The sequence below is a fragment of the Ceratotherium simum genome, chromosome 12 (assembly GCF_057802395.1).
Source record: "Ceratotherium simum simum isolate JZ-2026a chromosome 12, ASM5780239v1, whole genome shotgun sequence".
NCBI classification, from domain to species: Eukaryota; Metazoa; Chordata; class Mammalia; order Perissodactyla; family Rhinocerotidae; genus Ceratotherium; species Ceratotherium simum.
The window spans coordinates 111446-126091 of NC_141911.1; the positions used below are offsets into that span (position 1 = coordinate 111446).

General features: G+C 42.0%; 1 long non-coding RNA gene across 2 annotated transcripts in view; it reads right to left on the minus strand.

The window, feature by feature from the left end:
• Positions 1-14646, minus strand: part of LOC147915753 (uncharacterized) — a 43311-nt gene extending 28665 nt beyond the window's left edge. The window contains exons 1-2 of one of the 2 annotated variants that reach the window (XR_015553761.1): positions 14297-14646; positions 13834-13932 (exon numbers count right to left, since the gene is read on the minus strand). This is a non-coding gene — a long non-coding RNA (uncharacterized LOC147915753). Of the gene's footprint in view, positions 1-13833; positions 14012-14296 lie in introns of both variants that reach the window. The other variant, XR_015553760.1, reaches the window with a different exon arrangement.

Genomic DNA, 14646 nt, shown 5'->3' on the forward strand with positions numbered 1-14646 from the left:
GTGCAATGCATTATTTTCTCTCCCTCAGCTTACTTCTCTCAGGTCGCAGGTCCCTTGAGTTTCCTGCCCTGACTGGCTACCACCAACCCATAGAAACAATGTCAGTCCTATAGCACTGGGTGTTCAGTTCTACTAGGATTGACTGACTGGACTGGGCACAGGTGTGGTGGCCCTACCCACACAAAATCAGGAAACTGAGGCAACTAAGAGGTATCAGCAACCTTAACACAACATGGACAACAACTCCATAAGAACATATCCTAGCCCTTGAACAACAGTCTCATGAGTCTCTCGCCTAAATGGTTTTAGAAAATGGCCTGGCCCTAGACTGTCTATACCGGCCAAGGAAGGAGGGGTTGGTGCCTTTCCTAGAACCAATTGCTGAGTGTACATCAACACAGAAGTTCAAACCTACCTCCACCAAATGGCCCAAGAGGTAAAATATTGCATAACATTACCCAAATCTTTGAAAAGATACCAAAGGCCCCCGAGATCACTGACCTATTTTCATGACTGGTCTCTCCAAGTTGGGGACAATGGAAATGGACTGGATTTTAGACTATTGCTTGTATAATCATAGGATTTGTTACTATAGCCCTCATTGGATGTTTACTCTCTTGGCTACAACCTGCTCTAGCCCTAATAACTCCATTAATTACACTTATTAAATGTACTAACCAACTTAAAATTAACCAATACCCGATTAACTTAAAAAATTCAAAATTTTTATGCGGAAAATCTGCTTAACGTAGAATACACCGTTTTAAGCATTTCAAAGTATGCATTTCTGTGGCTTTTAGCACAATGATTATGTCGTGTGGCTATCACCACTATCTAATTCCAGAACATTTTCAACACCCCCAAACAAACCCATACTCATTCACACTCTATTTTCTGTTAACCCAAGCCCATGGAAACAACTCGTCTGTTTTCTCCCTCTATGGATTTGCCTATTCTGGACATTTCGTTCAAATGGCATCATGTTATCTGTTGCCTTTGTGGATGGCTTCAGTGAGCACACATGTTTCAAGGTTCACCCATGGCCTAGTATGTAGCAGTACTTAATTCCTTTTTATGGCTTACAATATCCTATATTATGAATAGGCCACATTTGGTTTATGCAGTGATAACTGGATAGAAATTTGTGTTTGTTCCACTTTTGGACCATTGTAAACAATGTTGCTTTGAATGTCTATGGGCAAGTTTGTTCTTTTGGGCATATCTACCACGGGCCTCTCCAGGTCAATGATAATTCTAGGTTTAAGATTTTAGAAAATGCCAAGTTGTTTTTTGCAGTGGCTGCATCATTTTACTTTCCCACCAGTAATGTATGTGGGTTTCCCTTTCTCCACATCTTTACTAACACTTGTTCTTTTCCATTATGTTGAATATAGCCTTCATTTTGAGCATGAAATTGTATTACACTGTGCTTTGAATTTGCATTTTCCTAATAATTAATGATACTGAGCAACTATCTTGTGCTTATTGGCCATCTATGTATTTCCTAGAGACATGTCTATTCCAGTTGGTTACCCCATTTCATTGACTTGTCTTTTATAATTGAGTTCTAAGGGATCTTTGTATATTCTCAAAATAAGAGCCTTCTCACTTATATGAGTTGCAAATAGTAGGAGACTTCAAAGACCCACTTTTAACAGTGGATAGAATATCCAGACAGAAAACAGGAAATAGCAGACATGAAAACATTAAATACTAAATGGACCTATCAGACACACACAGAACATTTTACTGGACAGCAACACAATGCACACTCTTCTCATGGGCACACAGACTATTTTCCAGAACAGATCACGTGTTAGGTCACAAAACAAGTCTTAACAAGATTAAGAAGACTGAAATAATACCAAGTAACTTTTCTAAACACAATGGCATGAAACCAGAAGTCAATAACAGAAGTAAAACGGGAACATTCATAACACTTGGAAGTTCAACAAAAACTCTTAAACTTAAAAGTAGGTCGGGGGCTGACAAGTGCTGTAGCGGTTAAGTGTGTGTGCTTCGCTGCTGGCGGCCCGGGTTAGGATCCTGGGCACGCACCGATGCATGCTTGTCAGGCCATGCTGTAGTGGCATCTCACATAAAGTGGAAGAAGATGGGCATGGATGTTAGCTCAGGGCTGATCTTCCTCACACAAAAAAAAGGTAGATCAAAGAAGAAATCAAAAGGGAAATTAGAAAATAGCTCAAAACATACAAAAAGAAACAACAGGGGCCAGCCTGGTGGCACAAGCAGTTAAGTGTGTGCGCTCCACTGCGGCAGCCCGTGGTTCACTGGCTCAGATCCTGGGTGTGCACTGACGCACCGCTTGGCAAGATATGCTGTTGCGGCGTCCCATATAAAGTGGAGGAAGATGGGCACGGATGTTAGCCCAGGGCCAGTCTTCCTCAGCAAAAAATAAAATAAAAGAGGATTGGCAGATATGAGCACAGGGCCAATCTTCCTCACCAAAAAAAAAGAAAGAAACAATAAACACACCAAAACTTACAGGATGCAGCAAAAGTAGTACTAAGAAGAAAGTTTATAGTGATAAACTTCTACATTATAAGAGAAGAAAGATGTCAAAGAAACAACCTGACTTACAACACACAACATTAACAAAAGAAAAAATGAAAGCCAAAGTTAGCAGAAGGATGGAAGTCACCAAGAGGAGAGTGGAAAAAAAATGAAAGACAGTGTGGAAGATCAATAAAAGAAAAGTTGAGTTTTAGAAAAAATAAAATTGAGAAACCCTTAGATAAAATATCTAGGAAAACAAAGAGGATGACTCAAACTAAATCAGAAGTTAAAAAGGAGACATTACAACTGATGCTTCAGAAAGAAAAAGATCAGAAGAGACTATTCTGAACTAGTGTACACTCATAAATTGGGTAACCTAGACAAAATAAATTCCTAGAAACAACGTACGAAAGCTGAATCATGAAGAAATAGAAATCTTGAACAGATCAGTAACAAATAAACAGACTGAATCAGTAATCAAATACCTCTCAATGAGAAGGGACTTCTCCACTCTGCCTGACCTTAACCAGCCTGCCCCAGCCCCAGGCTGACTCCTGTGGACCTAGCTGGCTCCCTGTAAACTTCTGCAAATCCAGGCACCTGGCTCACCCTGGAGCATGCCAGCTCTGGTGGCCTCAAGCAGCATCCTTGACACCAGGCTCCCACCAGGCTCCTGGGAACCCAGGGCCCCATCTCAGCCTAGGGGCTGCCATCCTCAACAGCCCAAGGTGGCTCCTGTGATGTCCTTGGCACCAGGCTCCTGGTGGGCTCTGGTGAATCCAGACCCTAGCTCACCCAAGTTCCTGCCTACTCCAGGCAGTCACAGGCAGCACCCACAGCCACAAGCAGCTTCTGTACCAGCGCACCGAGTGGGCTCCCACACCCCCAAAACCCCAAGTCACTCCAGCACTTGCTAGATCCAGCAACCGCAGGTAGATTCCATGGCACCAGGCTCCCCAGTGGCTGCTGGGAACTCAGGCCCATGGCTCACCACACCACCTACCAGTTCCAGCAGCCGTAGACAGCTCACATGGAACCAGGCTTCTGGCAGGCTCCCACAAAACCAGGCCCCCCGCTCACCCAGGTGCTTGCTGACTCAGGCGGCCCCAGGCAGCTCCCATGACACCAGGCACCGGCTGGTTCACATGAACCCAGGCTTCCACCTTGAGCCAGCGCCTGCTGGCTTCTGCAGCCTCAGGCAGCTCCTGTGGCCCCAGGCACCCAGCATGCTCCCAGGAATCAAGACTTCTGGCCTACCACAGCACAAGCTGTCTCTTGTGGTGCCAGGCTCCTGGCAGGCTCCCGTGAACCAAGGCTCTCAGCTCATCCCAGCACTGGTGAACTCGCATGACCCTGGATGACTCCTGTGGCTGCAGGCTCTCAATGAGGACCTGCCAAACCAGGCTCCAGTGGGGCTACTCATGAACTCAGGGTCCCAGATGTGCCCAGGGCCAGACACAATACTGTGGACCCAAGCTTTCCACTCACCCCAGTACCAGGCTGCCCAAGGACTCCAGCAGCAAGCCTGTCCCTGGACACTACCAGATGGCCTACCCAGGACCCCTAGATAGGCTGACTGTGAAGGCTTTGGTTTGCTAAAGCCAGTGTGTAAAGAGTGGAAGAGGTGCCTACTTCCTCAAATTTGCAGACACCAGTGGAAGGCCACAAGGATCATGAATAATCAAAAACCCATGACACCACCTAAGAAAAGAATAAAACTCCAATGACTGACCAAGAAATGGAGATATAGGAACTATGTGACAAAGACTTCAGAACAACCTTCTTTGAGAAATTCATAAAATTCTAAGGAAACATAGATAGACTACTAAATGAAATAAGGAAACAGTGCATGAAGAAGTGAGAAGTTTATTATAGAAACAGAAATCATTAAGGGAAAACAAACAGAAATCCTAGATTTGAAGAACACAATGACTGAAATGAAGAAGTCAATAGAGAGCTTCGAAATCAGATTCAACCGTGTACAAGAAATAATTAGTGAACTAGGAGATGTGTCATTTGTAATCCTCCAGTCAAAGAAGCAAAAAGAAAAATGGGAATGGATAGGAACGGGGAAAGGCAGTGTGAATTATGGGATACCAGGAAAAGAAATAGATAAGCATTATTAAAGTACCAGAGGAGAAGACAGGGAGAAAGGAAAAAAGTGTTTACTTAAACAAAATATCAGCTGACACCTTCCCAAATCTGGAGAGAGATTTACACATCCAAGGTCCTGAAGCCAATCTGTCAACCTAAAATTTAAAACTAAAACTTTCTTCTCCAAGACACATTATAACAAAACTATCTGAACTCAAAAAAAGGATCATACAACATGATCAAATTCAACATGATGCAAATCAATGAATGTGATACACCACATTAATAGAATGAATGATAAAAATCACAAAATAATCTCAATCGATGCAGAAAAAGCAGTTTGACATAATTCAACAGCCCTTCATGATAAAAACTCTCAATAAAGTGTTACAGAAAGAACATACCTGAACAAAAGAAAAGGTTTACATAACAAAACCCACAGCTAACATCATATTGAATAGTGAAAGGTTGAAAGCTTTCTTGCTAAGACAAAGAACAAGACAAGGGTGCCCAGTTACAACACCACTCTTCAACATACTGCTGCAAGCCTCACCCAGAGACATTTGGCAATGAAAAGAAATAAGATACTTCTAAATTGGAAATGAAGAGTCAAAGTGGTCTCTGTTTGCAGACGGTATGATTTTATATAGAGAAATACCTAAGGATTCCCCCCCAAACTGTTAGGACTAATAAACGAATTCAGTCAAGCTGCAGGAGACAAAATCAACATATAGAAATCTGTTGCCTTTCTGTACACTAACAATGAACTACCTAAAAAAGATATAAAGAAAAAATTCCTATTTACAATAGCATCAAAAACAGTAAAATACTCATAGATAAATTTAACCAAGAAGGTGAAAGATCTAGACACTGACAACTATAAGACATTGAGGAAAGAAACCAAAGACACAAAGAAATGAAAAGATATCTTATGTTCGTGGATCAGAAGAATTAATATTGTTAAAATGTCCATGCTACCCAATGCCATCTCAAGATTCAATGCAATTCCTATTAAAATTCCCATCACATTTTTCACAGAAATAGGACAAGCAATCCTAACATTCATATGGATCCACAAAAGACCTCCAATAACCAAAACAACCTTGAGAAAGAAAAAGCTGAAGGCATCACATTCCTGATTTCAAATTTTATTACAAATCTATAGTAATAAAAACGGTAATGATACAGGTATAAAAAGAGACATATAGACCAATAAAACAGAATCAAAGGCCCAGAAATAAAACCACACACATAACACTTTGCTAACAGTTGACAAGTCAGCTAAGAAGACTCCATGGGGAACAGATAGTTTCTATAGTAAATGGTGTTGGGAAAACTGGATAACCACATGAAGAAAACTGAAATTGGACCCCTATTTTACAACACTCTATAAATAATCCCAAATTGAACTAAAGACTTAAATGGAAGACACCAAATATAAAACAACTAGAAGAAAATATAGAGAAAACAGCCCCAAGAAACTCGTTTTGACAATGATTTTTTTGGATATAACATCAAAAGTGCAAACAACAAATGTAAAACTTAACAAGTGAGATGACATCAATCTAAAAATCTTCTGGACAGCAAATAAAATAATTGGCAAACTAAAGGGGTTAATATCCACAGTATATAAGAAACTCTTACAACTCAACAGCAAAGAAACCAACAAAACAATATGAAAATGGTCAAAGGACCTGAATACTTTTCCAAAGAAGACATAAAAATGGTTAACAGGTACATGAGAAGATGCTCGTAATCACTCATCATCAGGGAAATAAAATCAAAACTACAATGAGATATCACCTCACATCTGCTAGAATGGTTATTTTCAAAGAGACAACAGACAACAAGTGTTGACGAGGCTGTGTAGAAAAGAGAACACTGTGCACTGTTGGTATGAATGTAAATTGCTACAGTCACTATGGAAAAAATATGGAATTTTCTCAAAAAAATACAAAGAGAAATACTATATAAATGAGCAATTCCCCTTCTGGTTGTATATCCAAAGGAAATGAAGTCACTATTCTGAAGAGATATCTGCACCCCTATGTTCGTTGCAGCATTAATCACAAACTGAGAACGTGGACACAATCCATGTGTCCATCAATGGATAAATAGATAAAGAAAATGTCAGACATATGTATATATACATGAAATATATAATGGAATATTATTTAGCCATGCAAGAGAATGAAATCCTGCATTTTGTAACAACACAGATGGAACTTGAGGCATTATGCTAAGTGATATAAGTCAGACAGACAAAGACAAATACTATATATTCTCACTCATGTGAAATCTAAAAAAGCCCAACTTAAAGGAATAGAGGTTAGAATGGTGTTTGCCAGGACCTTGGGCGTGGGGAAATGGGGAGATGTGAGTCAAAGTGCACAAATTTCTAGCTGTAAAATGAATAAGTTCTGGGGATCTAATGTACAGCATAGTGACCATAATTAACAATACTATATTATATACTTGAAAGTTGTTAAGAGAGTAGATCTTAAAAGTGATTGCCAGAAAAAACAAGTTAATTATGTGAGGGAATGGAGGTGCTAACTCACCGTATTGTGGTAATCCTTTCACAAATCATCATCTTGAACACCTAAAACTTACATATGTTATATGTCACTAATATTTCAAGAAATCTAAAAAAAAATCTCTCAACAAAGTAAAACCCTTGACCAGATGACTGCACTGGTGAATTCTACCAAACATACAAAGAAGCTTTAAAAACAAGCCTTCTTACACTCTGTGAAATATTGAAAAGGAAAGAACACTTCCAAACTCATTTTACGACGCCAGCATTACCCTGATACCAACACTATACAAGGACACTAAAAGAAAATAAAATTACAGACCATTACCCCTGATGAACATAGATGCAAAAATCCTCAACAAAATACTAACCATCTGAATTCAACAACATATTAAAAGAATTATACACTACCACCAAGTGAAATTTATTCCTGATATACAAGGGTAGATTAACATACAAAAATCGATCAATGTAATATGCAACATCAAGAAAATGAAGGGGAAAAAACATGACCATCTCGATTGATGCAGAAAAACCATTTGACAAAATTCAACACCCTTTCATGATAAAACACTCAAGAAACAAGGAATAGGAGGAAAAACACACAGCAAACACAAAACTCAGTGATGGAAGACTGAAAGCTTTTCCTAAGATCAGGAACAAGGCAAGGATGCCCACTTTCACCACTTCTATTCAACACAGTACTGAAAGTTCATGCCAGAACCATGAGGCAATAAAAATAAATAAATAAAAGACATCCAAATTGGAAAGAAAGAAGAAAAACGGTCTCTGATGGTGATGTCATCTCATATGTAGAAAACCTTTAAGACTCCACAAAAAGCCGTTTGATCTAACAGATTAATTCAGGAAAGTAGGAGGACACAAAGTCAGTACACAAAAATCAGTTGCATTTCTATACATGAACCAGGAGTTCTCTGAAAAGGAAATTACAAAAACAATTCATTTATATCAGAAAGAATAACAACTTAAGAATTAACTTAACCAAGGAGGTGAAAGGCTTGCACCATAAAAACTAGAAAACATTTCAGAAAGAAATTAAAGAAAACATACATATGCAGAGATTGGATTGGTGGTTACCAGAGGGGAAGGGGAGAGGGAGGAGGGTGAAAGGGATAATTCGGTACATGTGTCTGGTGATGGGTTGTAATTAGTATTTTGGTGGTGAACATTATGTAATCTATGCAGAAATAGGAGTATAGTGATGTACACCTGAAATTTTTACAATGTTATAAACCAATGTTACTGCAATAAACAAAAAATTAAAAAAAAAAAGAAGACATACATAAATGGACACACATCCCATATTCATGGATTGGAAGGCTTACTATTGGTAAAGTGTCAATATTACCCAAAGCAGTCTACAGAGTCAATGTAATCCCTATCCAAATCCTAATGATGTTTTTTGCAGAAATAGAAAAACTCGTCCTAAAATTCACATGGAATCTCAAGGGACTCAGAATAGCTAAAACAATCCTGAAAAAGAACAAAACTGGAGGATTCACATTTCCTGATTTCAAAACTTACTACGAAGCCACAGCAATCAACAGTATGGTATTGGCATAAACACAGACATAGAGACCAATGGCATAGAACAGCAAGCCCAGAAATAAACCCTCACATATATGGTCAAGTGATTTTTGACAAGGGTGCCAAGACCATGCCATAGAGAAAGGTTTCTTGTCAACAAATGGTACTGGGAAAACTGGATATCCACATGCAAAAGAATGAACTTGGACCCTCATCCAACACCATATACAAAAATTAACTCAAGGATATCAATGTAAGACCTAAAATGAGAAAGCTCTTAGAAGAAAACAGGACAAAATCTTTATGACACCAGACTTGCCAATGATTTCTTGGATATGACACCAAAGGCACAGGTAACAAAAGAAAAACAACGGACAAATTGGACTCCATGAAAATTGTATAAGTTGGTACATCAAGAGGCACTGTCCATAGAGTAAAACGGCAACGCACAGAGTAGGAGAAAATATTTGCAAGTCATATTTCTGATAAGAGACTGGTATCCGCAATATACAGAGATCTCCTAAAACTAAACAACAAAAAAACAAGCCAATTCAAATATGGGCAAAGGACTTGAAGAGACAGTTCTCCAAAGACTTATGAATGGCATATAAGCACATGAAAAGACACTCAACACCACTAATCATTAGGGAAATGCAAATCAAAACCACAATGAGACACCACCTCACACCTACTAAGATGAGTGCTACAGGAAAGACAGAAAACAAGTGTTGGACAGGATGCGGTGAAAAGGGAACCCGTGTACACTGTTGATAGGAATGTAAAATGGTGCAGCCGCTATGGAAAACAGTATGGATGGTCCTCAAAAAATTGAACATAGAATTATCACATGTAGTATTTGGAGTCAGAGTAGCTAAATGGAAAAATGACTTCAGAGAGTTATCACCATAACCCCCAACAGCAACAAATTATTTTGCTTAATTATTTTGTGATTCTGAAGGTATATTTAAAAAGGGATATTAAAACTGGTTGCCAAGGAGCCAGCCCTATAGTAGAGCAGAAATTGAATATTACCTTCCTACAAAAACTTCCCTGACATTGTGGGAAGGACCAATGGGAAGTTTCAGTGCTGTTGCCTGTGTTAATGAGGCCACAAGGTCCACACTGGGATAAGGAAGTCCAGTGAACAAGCCTGTGTGCAGCGTTGGAGAAGGGGCGTGCGTGTGGGCCCCTGAAGTGGCTTAGGAGTCACTTACCAGTGCACCTAAGTTTCCCATCTGTATCTGCAGGAATTGGGGCTGTCCACTGTGATGTTTTCTCCTTTTTATGACATGGCTCACGGCAGTCCTTCTAAGATGCCTGACCAAGGTATGGGCCCTTCAGGCAGGCGGGGTCCAAAGGGAGGATCTCTACAGCGACCCTGACCACAGGGTCCAGAGGGAGGATCATGGCAGCCTGGAGGGATGGAGGGGATAGTAGGACAAGTGGCCTTGAAAAGGCAAATTCCAGGATCCCAGTCACCCGGTATTTCCATTTTAGATATTGAATTTACATTTCAAATACTGGCCAGGGAGCTTCAAGGAGGGCTGCAAGCATCCTCAGCAACAGCCAGGCTGGTGAGCCCACCCCTACCTGAGTACCGGCCTCAAGGGATGCAGCCCAACCACGCTGCGTATACTCCAGGCGTTGGGCAGGGCATGGAGGGTGGGCGTGGTAGAGAGAAGAGGCAGGATAGAGGGTGGGGTGGACAAGGAGAGGAGTGGGGCCCAGGGGTGGAGGGACAAGGAGGGAGTTGGGGCCCCTAGCTGTGCATGCTGGGAGCTTTTGTCTCTCAACCGCTCCCAGCTGGGAGCTTGCAGGACCGCAGGACTACAAATCCCAGGAGGCTCTGGGCACGGGGTAGTGCCTAGCCCTGAGGGGAGGAGCAAGGAGGTGTGCTCTGCCTTGTGGTCCTGCACCTGCTCCACGTGGACTGAGTCTCAGAGGGATGTGACAGGACGAGAGGGACCAAGGAGTTAGGAGGGTGTGGCGGCTGCATGGGCAGCCGCGGGCCTGCATCGTGCAACTGCTTTTGTCCAAAATTGAAGCCGGACTCATGTCTATTCCACATCGCCTCCCTCCGTTGCTTGATTCCTCCTCCCACCTGCATGTCTGTGGGTCTTTCCACAGCTTCCTACCTAGTCCAGGGCCAGGTGTTTCCATAAAGTGCTTATGGGAACTGGTTTGACATCCCAGAAACTTTCCTCTACCTGCTGCCCTCTGCCTTCTCCAGCCAAAGTGCCATCATTTCATCAGCTTTTGGGAGACATTCGCCCTTGTGGCCCCTCTTGCAAGCACAACTTAAGAGCTTTGCAGGGTGGTAACAGTGGCTGTTGCTTGCCTTTTTCGCAGAAGTGGAAGTTGAGGCATCCGTGAGGTTAATCATTGGTTTCCCCAGGATCCGCCAAGAGCAGAGGAGAACAACCCAATTCCCAGGCAAGTATCTAATAGAACATTTTCACCAACACCTTCCAGTGCAGGGGCCTCTGAAACAGCATCCTTAAGATGAAAATAGCTTAAGCATTTTGCCATTTAGATTGATAGCCTAATCTCAGCTCAGGCCTGAGTGGCCAGTCTCTCAGGGACACGGGTGACGAATCTGATCCCTCAGGAAGAGACTGGTGGTCCAGCTTTGGGAGAGGGATGTTCAAGGTAGACAGCACTTGGGCAGCATTTGAAACCCATCAGCTTTAACATCTCTGCTTTGGATTCCGGCAAGGTTCCAGGATAAACACGCCTAGGGATAGTCAGATGTACCATATTCTTTAAAAATTGTTTAGAGTAGTGAAAAGAACAGAGCATAAAATATCCTGCTTATTTGCAAAAGATGAAATGCAACCAAGACCTTGTTTTTTTCTTTTGTTTTGTGAGGAAGATCAGCCCTGAGTTAACATCCATGCTAATCTTCCTCTTTTTGCTGAGGAAGATCGGCTCTGAGCTAACATCTATTGCCAATCCTCCTCCTTTTTTTTCCCCAAAGCCTCAGTAGATAGTTGTATGTCATAGTTGCACATCCTTCTAGTTGATGTATGTGGGACGTGGCCTCAGCATGGCCGGACAAGCGGTGCATCGGTGTGTGCCCGGATCCGAACCCGGGCCACCAATAGCAGAGCACGCACACTTAACCGCTAAGCCACTGGGCAAGCACAAGACCTTCTTGTTAATTTTTTTCTGCTCATTCTCTTGCCTGTACTGTACGCTTGAATGCAGAAACAAAAAACTTGAATTGCCAAATTCTTTTTTCCTGAGATTGCTAAATTAACTTAAAAGTCTTATTGAAACCTCTGGAGGAATGGTTAGCAGCTTTCATGATTTATGTCATCTCTAAAAATCTGGGCATTGATCTACATTAAAAAAAGTCCTTGTTTATATTACACATCCCAATAGGTTACATTTCTGATTCCTGAATGTGGGATATTATCAAAACAACTGAAAAACCTGGTCATGGAATCTGGACTCTGTCACTTTGTCAAGAATTTGCCTCTTTATGAATTAATGACACATGAATTCTTTGACATTTTTGTAAAGAACGGAAGAGAAACTCTGTAGTGTCTCTGAATGTGGCAAGACGGGGAATTCTCATTAGACCACATCCTTGGGTTCTTCTCTCGTGTTCAATAGGCCCGGGTGATAGTCTGTGTGCTCAGGTGCAGCGCCACTCCCCCAGCCCCCAGTGTTCCATCCTATTCTGGCCTGTGCCTTTTCAGGGGGTTCTGATTACACTCGTCCACAAGGGTTGGAAAGAGACATTGTAACATGAGGATATTCATCATCTTATTTTATTTTATTTTTTTAGATTTTATTTATTTATTTTTTCCCCCCAAAGCTCCAGTAGATAGTTGTACGTCATAGCTGCACATCCTTCTAGCTGCTGTATGTGGGACGCGGCCTCAACATGGCTGGAGAAGCGGTGCGTGCCCGGGATCCGAACCCGGGCTGCTAGCAGCAGAGTGTGCGCACCCAACTGCTAAGCCACGGGGCTGGCCCTTTTTTTTTTTAAAGATTTTATTTATTTATTTATTTTCCCCCCAAAGCCCCAGTGGATAGTTGTATGTCATAGCTGCACATCCTTCTAGTTGCTGTATGTGGGAAGCGGCCTCAGCATGGCCGGAGAAACAGTGTATTGGTGCACGCCCAGGATCCGAACCCGGGCCACCAGCAGCGGAGCGTGAGCACTTAACCGCTAAGCCACGGGGCCGGCCCTCATCATCTTAAAACAAGGATTAATGGAGAGGAAAGTCTCAGGGTGTGTGTGCTCCAATGCACTGCTGTTGGGGTGTGGCCGCAGTGACCACTGTGCTCCCAGCAGTCCCCACAATGGCTGTCTCAGACGTTTGATCTCCTGGTGCCACCACAGCAGCCGTTGACAGAGCTGGGCTCTTGTCATGGTTCAGTGTCTTCCTTCAGATTTTGTGGCTCTGACCCTCCTCTGCTCGCCCCCTTCCTATTCCTATCTGCTGTGTTGATTGCTTTTAGTTGTTTCCTAGGAGCCACTGTGTGTAACTGGATTTCACAGTGTCTTTAGGGACCCACCCTCACTACACGAGTCACTGTACAACAGCCACTTATCCTGGTGTAGCCCATGTTCATCCTCTCCAGTGGAGCTGTGAAGAACCCTACTTACTCGGAGCTCCTCTCACTCTCATGCTACTGGGGCTGTTATGAAGCTGAGCGTCTCGTCTTTGTTCTCATCAACATTATTCTTTTCATTGATTATTCTGAAGTCGGAGATGGCTTTGTTAATAATGTGGACACTGACTGTCACAGGCACTTTTATGTATCTTCCCCAACAGGTCTGTGAAGTAGGCCTGTGATCCCCATTTTACGGGGGGGACACTGAGGCTCAGAGAGGTCGAGTAGCTCCCTTCACGCAGTTTCTTGGTACATTTTGAGTCTCCTCCTGGAATTCCACCTCTCAGGTGTGTGCACTTAGCTGGTGTTCCACTTTGTCCCTCTCTACCAGCCTCCCCAAAGGCACAGGTCCCATACTGAGTCCATTGTCTGCTTGATGGCAGTCACCCTGCACAAACAGGCCCTGGGCGGGGAATAGACTAGTGGGGCATAGTCCTCCAGCTTACCCTGGGCATGTTCTAGGTTTATTGTGAGAGCTGGATCAGTGGAAGATACTGACCGTCACTCACCTGGAAGGTTTGTTACGTAGAAATACTCCACTGACTTTTTGCAGGTGTCATGTCTTCTTTGTCTTCATTGCTCCTCTGGGCTTTCTCCTACAGTCCGTGCTGTGCAGTAACATACAGTACAGAGACTGGTGAACATAATACTGTTGCCCTGCACCAAATGGTCACATCATTCATTTTTCTAATTATGAAAGAAATACATATTGTAAAAAAAGTCAAAGTACACAGATCTATATAAAGTGAAACCCACCCCTTTCATCCCCTTCCCTGAAACTCACTCCCCTACTCAGAAGCCACTATTGTTAACAGGGTGGGGTTTATTCTTCTGGAAATTTCCTATGGATTTATAAATACACATAAAGTTTTTTAACATAAATTATATAACTACATCGTTTTGCAATTTGCTGTTTCCGAAATCATATATCATAGACGTCTCCCCTTATCAGTGCACATCATTGTAACTTACCATTTTAGATGTTTTAGAGGTATTCCAAAGAACAGGAATACCATAATCTGTTTACTTCTTCTTTGATAGAAATGGGATTACATCCAGTTTCACTATTATACATAACGCTGCAGTAAAGATCCTTGTATGGAATTAATTACACTGCTATTCAACTGCTCAATTTGCTTTGTTTCCTTTTAGTCAGAGACTATGACGTAACATTTTCATGGTAATTATAGGGAAATTAATTTTATCATGGAATAAGTACATTTATGGGGAAACTGGACTTCCAGGTCATCCATCTCAATATTCTGGAGAAAAATCATGAAACTTAGAAGGTGTGTTCCATCACATTCTAACAAGTCATGTTA